Below are 6,645 nucleotides of genomic sequence, written 5' to 3'. Positions count from 1 at the left end.
GCCAATACTAAGAGGGCCCTAAATTCCCGCAAGGGAAGTGGCCAGGTAGGGCGAAATGAGTGGAGAGTGTAAGAAGCCTCCAGGGGGAGAAAGAGGAGTTAAATCTTCCTCAGGGAAAACAAAACCTCAAGCACTTGAGGTTAAGAATTTAAGCAAGCCAGAGAAAACAGGATAGACAAGAAGTCTCCAGGATGAAGAGGTTAAGTCTACCCGATATTCAATATGGGAAACGTTACTAGTAAATCCGGGGTGAAGAAAGATGCGAGTGATCAAATCCCTCCCCATAGTCCTTTAGGGCTTATGTTAAAGTATTGGAAAGATAACAAAAAAACTAAATTTATAAAGAAGCAGCAAATAATTAAGTATTGTTGCTTCATTTGGACTAAAAAACCAATTCTCAAGCCAGCAGATTTTTGGCCAAAATTTGGGTCAGGTGAAGATTAGGTCTGTCAACTTTTAATAATATATGTTAATAGCAAGAGTCCTGTGTCACAAGAAGAAGATTATGCTTTATGCTGGCAGCAAGGACCTGTTATTCTTTATCCATTAAAAACGACTGAAGGGGTCTAGAAAATAAGAGTCAGAAATTGTCTCAACTGATAAGAGATGGGACCCTCTAGACCACCTTCCCCCATTTCTTTCTTTCTTTTTTTTTTTTGAGGCTGAGTCTTGCTCTGTCACCCAGGCTGGAGTGCAGTGGCGCGATCTTGGCTCACTGCAAGCTCCGCCTCCTGAGTTTACGCCATTCTCCTGTCTCAGCCTCGCGAGTAGCTGGGACTACAGGCGCCCGCCACCTCGCCCAGCTAGTTTTTTGTATTTTTAGTAGAGACGGGGTTTCACCATGTTAGCCAGGATGGTCTCGATCTCCTGACCTCGTGATTCGCCCGCCTCGGCCTCCCAAAGTGCTGGGATTACAGGCTTGAGCCACCGCGCCCGGCCCCCCATTTCTTTTCTTTTCTTTTTTTTTTTTGAGACGGAGTCTCGCTCTGTCGCCCAGGCTGGAGCGCAGTGGCCGGATCTCAGCTCACTGCAAGCTCCGCCTCCCGGGTTCACGCCATTCTTCTGCTTCAGCCTCCTGAGTAGCTGGGACTACAGGCGCCCGCCACCTCGCCCGGCTAGTTTTTTGTATTTTATGTTTAGTAGAGACGGGGTTTCACCGTGTTCTCCAGGATGGTCTCGATCTCCTGACCTCGTGATCCGCCCGTCTCGGCCTCCCAAAGTGCTGGGATTACAGGCTTGAGCCACCGCGCCCGGCCCCCCCCATTTCTTAATAACCCTTCGCCACCTCCCCAGGCAGCTTCTTCTGTCCGGATGCCCTCCCGGACAGATCCCAGACCCGGACCCAATCCCAGACCTGGCTGCCACTCCAGGCCCTCCTACCCATGTTATTTCTCCCCCATATAACACAGATTCTTGTGAATCCCAGGAGCCTGGAAATTCTAAATATCCTTCTTTAAAGAAAGGACTCCAGCAAGAATTAGAACAATGTAAGAAGGATGTTCAGAATTTCCCTTTTCCTCCCTGCCCCCACCCATGAAGAGTTAACTTCAACATTCTTTCCTTTAAGGAACATTCCTCAAGGAGGAGGAGCTATTGGTTTTGTGGATGCTCCCCTTACTGGGTCTAAAGTTCAGAGTTTAAAAAGGAAACTAAAGCCACTATTAGATGATCCTGATGGGGAGGCAGATCAAATTGATCAGTTTTTAGGCCCTCAGTTATATACTTGGGCCGAATTAATGTCCAACATAGGTGTCTTTTTTTCAAGGGAAGAAAGAAATATGATCCACAGAGCCACCGAATGCGAACATCCTCCAGGTCAGAATATTCCAGCAGAAGATCATAAACTCCCCACTCAGGACCCACAGTGGGATAACATTAATGCTGCCCACTGAGATAATATGAGGGATTTAAAAGAAATGATTTGAAAGTCAGCACCCTGACCCCAAAACCTTTCCAAAGCGTTTGATGTCCAACAAGAGAAAGATGAAGGATGTATGAGGTTCTTAGATAGATTAAAAGAACAAATGAGAAAATATGCTAACTTAGACCCAGAGAGCCCCCTTGGGCAAGGAATGTTAAAACTGCACTTTGTTACTAACGGTTGGACAGACATTGCTAAGAACTTACAAAATTAGAAAATTGGAAGAATAGGTCAATAGAAGAGTTATTAGGAGAAGCTCAGAAAGTATATGTAAAAAGGGATGAGGAAAGACAAAGGCAAACAGCACAAATTTTGGCAAAATTCACCAGGGCAGATGATGCTAGGGACTAGATCTAGACCTCCGTCTATAAGATTTTCTGGGGGAGGTGAAAGGAGAAAATTTGGAAATTCAGGAATGTAAAAAGAAAGAAGGCAAGGTCAGTATTTTAGAGAAGAAAGTCAGAGTAAGTGTCATGGGCACTGTGGATGTGGAAATAAAAAGGAGAAGCAAAGGAGCCTTGGGCTTGGTAGGGAGGGAGGACAAAACAAATGTTATAGATGCGGGAGACCAAGTCATTTTAAAAGGGGATGTCCTGAGTTACAAAAGGCAGAGAAAAGCTCTCCCACTTGTAACCACTTTTGAAGAACAGTAGGGGGGTCTGGTGCTCTGTATTTTCTATTTCAAGTCGCACTAAGAGCCCTTGATGAATTTAGAGGTGGGACCAAGACATGAATTAATCATCTTTCAGATCAACTCAGGAACATCCATTCATTTGTTTGTTTTCTTCCAGCTAGTTTAGTTTGTTCCCTAGAGGAATTAACATTTTCTAGAGTTAAGGGGGAAGGATTCAAGGCAAAAGTTTTAGAAAATAACAAGGCAAAAGTTTTAGAAAATAACAGAAGTGGCCGGGCGCGGTGGCTCAAGCCTGTAATCTCAGCACTTTGGGAGGCAGAGACGGGCGGATCACGAGGTCAGGAGATCGAGACCATCCTGGCTAACACGGTGAAACTCCGTCTCTACTAAAGATACAAAAACTAGCCGGGTGAGGTGGCGGGCGCCTGTAGTCCCAGCTACTCGGGAGGCTGAGGCAGGAGAATGGCGTAAACCCGGGAGGCGGAGCTTGCAGTGAGCTGAGATCCGGCCACTGCACTCCAGTCTGGGCGACAGAGCGAGACTCCGCCTCAAAAAAAAAAAAAAAAAGAAAATAACAGAAGTTAGGCCAGGCATGGTGGCTGACACCTGTAATCTGAGCACTTTGGGAGGCCAAGGTGGGTGGATCACGAGGTCAGGAGTTCAAGACTGGAGTTCAAGACCAGCCTGGCCAAGATGGTGAAGCCCCGTCTCTACTAAAAATACAAAAATCAGCTGGGCATGGTAGTGGGTTCCTGTAATCCCAGCTACTCAGGAGGCTGAGGCAGAGAATTGCTTGAACTCGGGAGGTTGCAGTAAGCTGAGATAGTGCCATTGCACTCCAGCCTGGGCAACAGAGTGAGACTGCATCTTAAGAAAAAAAAAAAATACAGCAGTGAAATATCTAGATTGATCAACTTATATACAATTTTTATTAATTCCTGAAGCAGGAACCAATTTGTTAGGAAGGGATTTAATGTTAAAGTTAAGTATAGGTTTACAAGTTAGTCCAAACCGTTTCGTAACCTCTTTAAATTTGTTAACTACAGCAGATGAAAAATACATTCATCCAGATGTCTGGTCAAGGGAAGATAACGGGGGAAAGTTACAGATTCCTTCAATACGTGTTCGGTTAAAGACTCCAGGGGAAGTAGTAAAGAGAAAGCAATACCCTATTGTTTTAAAAATAAGAATAGGGTTAAAGCCTGTAATTAAAGGACTTATTAAAGATGGGCTGCTTGAACCTTGTATGTCTCTATACAATACTCCAATTTTACCGGTCAAGAAATCAAATGGATCATATCGATTAGTGCAAGATCTTAGAGCTATCAATCAAATAGTTCAAACCTATTGTGCCTAACCCTTACTGTAAGTAAAATTCCATTTAGTCATCAGTGGTTCACAGTAATAAACTTAAAAGATGCATTTTGGGCATGTCCTTTGGCTAAAGACTGCTGAAATACATTTGCCTTTGAGTGGGAGGACCCCTATTCAGGGCAGAAGCAACAATAGAGGTGGACAGTTTTACCCCAAGGATTTACAGATTCTCCCAATCTTTCTAGTCAAGTATTAAAGAAGATTATTGTCCCCAAACAGTTACGCTTGCTTCAATATGTAGATGATATTCTTATATTTGGGGAAGATGTAGAAAAGGTAGCTGGATTTTCTACATAAGTTCTTAACCACCTACAAGATGAAGGGTTACGGGTTTCAACAGAAAAGCCTCAATATGTAGAACCTGAAGTTAAGTATCGAGGCCATTTAATAAGTGTAGGTAAAAGAAGAATAGGACCAGAAAGAATTGAGGGAATTGTGTTTCTACCCTTGCCCCAAACCAAACAAGAACTTAGAAAATTCCTAGGATTAGTTACGTACTGTCATTTATGGATTGCCTCATATGCATTAAAAAGTAAACTCTTAACCTGAAAAGTTAACTAAAAGGGAACCTGATCCCCTTATATGGACTTCTGAAGAAGTTAATCAAGTGGGGAATTAAAAGAAAGACTCACCACTGCTCCCTTCCTAGCCTTACCCTCTTTAAAAAAGCCATTTCGGCCGGGCGCGGTGACTCAAGCCTGTAATCCCAGCACTTTGGGAGGCCGAGACGGGCGGATCACGAGGTCAGGAGATCGAGACCATCCTGGCTAACACTGTGAAACCCCGTCTCTACTAAAAAAATACAAAAAACTAGCCGGGCGAGGTGGCGGGCGCCTGTAATCCCAGCTACTCGGGAGGCTGAGGCAGGAGAATGGCGTGAACCCGGGAGGTGGAGCTTGCAGTGAGCTGAGATCCGGCCACTGCACTCCAACCTGGGCGACAGAGCGAGACTCTGTCTTCAAAAACAAACAAACAAACAAACAAACAAACAAAAGTTTGCGAGTTATTTGCTCTTAGGCCCTAAAATATTTACAGAACCAGGTAGGAACCATCTATACTGACTCTAAATATGCCTTCGGGGTATCTCTACATTTGGAAAAATTGGGGCTAAGGACTAATTAACAGTAAAAGTAAAGAACTTGCTCATAAAACACTAATTGTTCATGTTCTTAATAATCTTCAATTACCTGAAGAAATAACCATTGTTCATGTTCCAGGACACCAACTTGATTTTTCTTTTGAAAGTCGAGGAAATAATCTTGTAGACCAAATAGTAAAGCAGGCTGCTGTTTCTGAGACACACATTTTTCATTTAACCCCCTTTTTTTTTTTTTTTTTGAGGTGGAATCTCGCTCTGTCGCCCGGACTGGAGTGCAGTGGCCGGATCTCAGCTCACTGCAAGCTCCGCCTCCTGGGTTTACGCCATTCTCCTGCCTCAGCCTCCCTAGTAGCTGGGACTACAGGCGCCCGCCACCTCGCCCGGCTAGTTTTTTGTATTTTTAGTAGAGACGGGGTTTCACCATGTTAGCCAGGATGGTCTCGATCTCCTGACCTCGTGATCCGCCCGTCTCGGCCTCCCAAAGTGCTGGGATTACAGGCTTGAGCCACCGCGCCCGGCCCATTTAACCCCTTGTCTCCCTTCTCCTACTATGTTCCTATTTTCTCTCAAGACAAAAAAGAAAAGTTGGCAAAAATTAAAGCTCAAAAGAATTCGGAAGGGAGATGGATACTTCAAATTAAGGGGAAATTTTACCTAAGCCTCTTATGAGGGAAATTTTGTCCCAGCTACATCAGGGAACTCACTGGGGTTCCCAAGCTATTTGTGATGCAGTTCTTAAAGTTTATAGATGTATTGGAAGTTATACTTTAGCCAAAAAATTACAGACAGTTGTTTATTTTGCAAGAAAAACAAATAAACAAGCCTTAAGAAAATTACCCCTTGGGCCGGGCGCGGTGGCTCAAGCCTGTAATCCCAGCACTTTGGGAGGCCGAGACGGGCGGATCACGAGGTCAGGAGATCGAGACCATCCTGGCTAATACGGTGAAACCCCGTCTCTACTAAAAAATACAAAAAACTAGCCGGGCGACGAGGCGGGCGCCTGTAGTCCCAGCTACTCGGGAGGCTGAGACAGGAGAATGGCGTGAACCCGGGAGGCGGAGCTTGCAGTGAGCTGAGATCCGGCCACTGCACTCCAGCCTGGTGGCAGAGCAAGACTCCGTCTCAAAAAAAAAAAAAAAAAAAGAAAATTACCCCTTGAAGGAAGAAATTCAGGACTAACGCCATTTCAAAGTGTTCAAATTGACTATACTGAAATACCCCCAATTGGTCGCCTAAAATATTTGCTAGTAATAGGAGATTATTTTTCCCATTGGGTAGAAGCCATTTATTTTTCAAGTGCAACTGCCAGTAATGTAGTCAAAGCCTTAATTGAACATATTGTGCCTAGGTTTAGACTACTAAAAAATATTGATTCAGACAATGGAATCCATTTTACTGCCCATGTTATTAAAAAGCTGGCCCAAGTACTACACATAAAGTAGGAATATCACATTCCTTGGCATCCATCCTCTTCAGGAAGAGTAGAAAGAATGAATCAAACTTTTAAAATCATTTAATTAAATTCATCCTAGAGACTTGGTTGCCATGAACTAAATGACTTCCTATTGCTTGATTAAGAATTAGAACTGCCCCTAGGAAAAATGTTGGGTTGTTCCC

Source organism: Trachypithecus francoisi, unplaced genomic scaffold (genome assembly GCF_009764315.1).
Source record: "Trachypithecus francoisi isolate TF-2019V2 unplaced genomic scaffold, Tfra_2.0 Lachesis_group12, whole genome shotgun sequence".
Taxonomy (NCBI): Eukaryota; Metazoa; Chordata; class Mammalia; order Primates; family Cercopithecidae; genus Trachypithecus; species Trachypithecus francoisi.
This window is presented reverse-complemented; position numbering follows the sequence as displayed.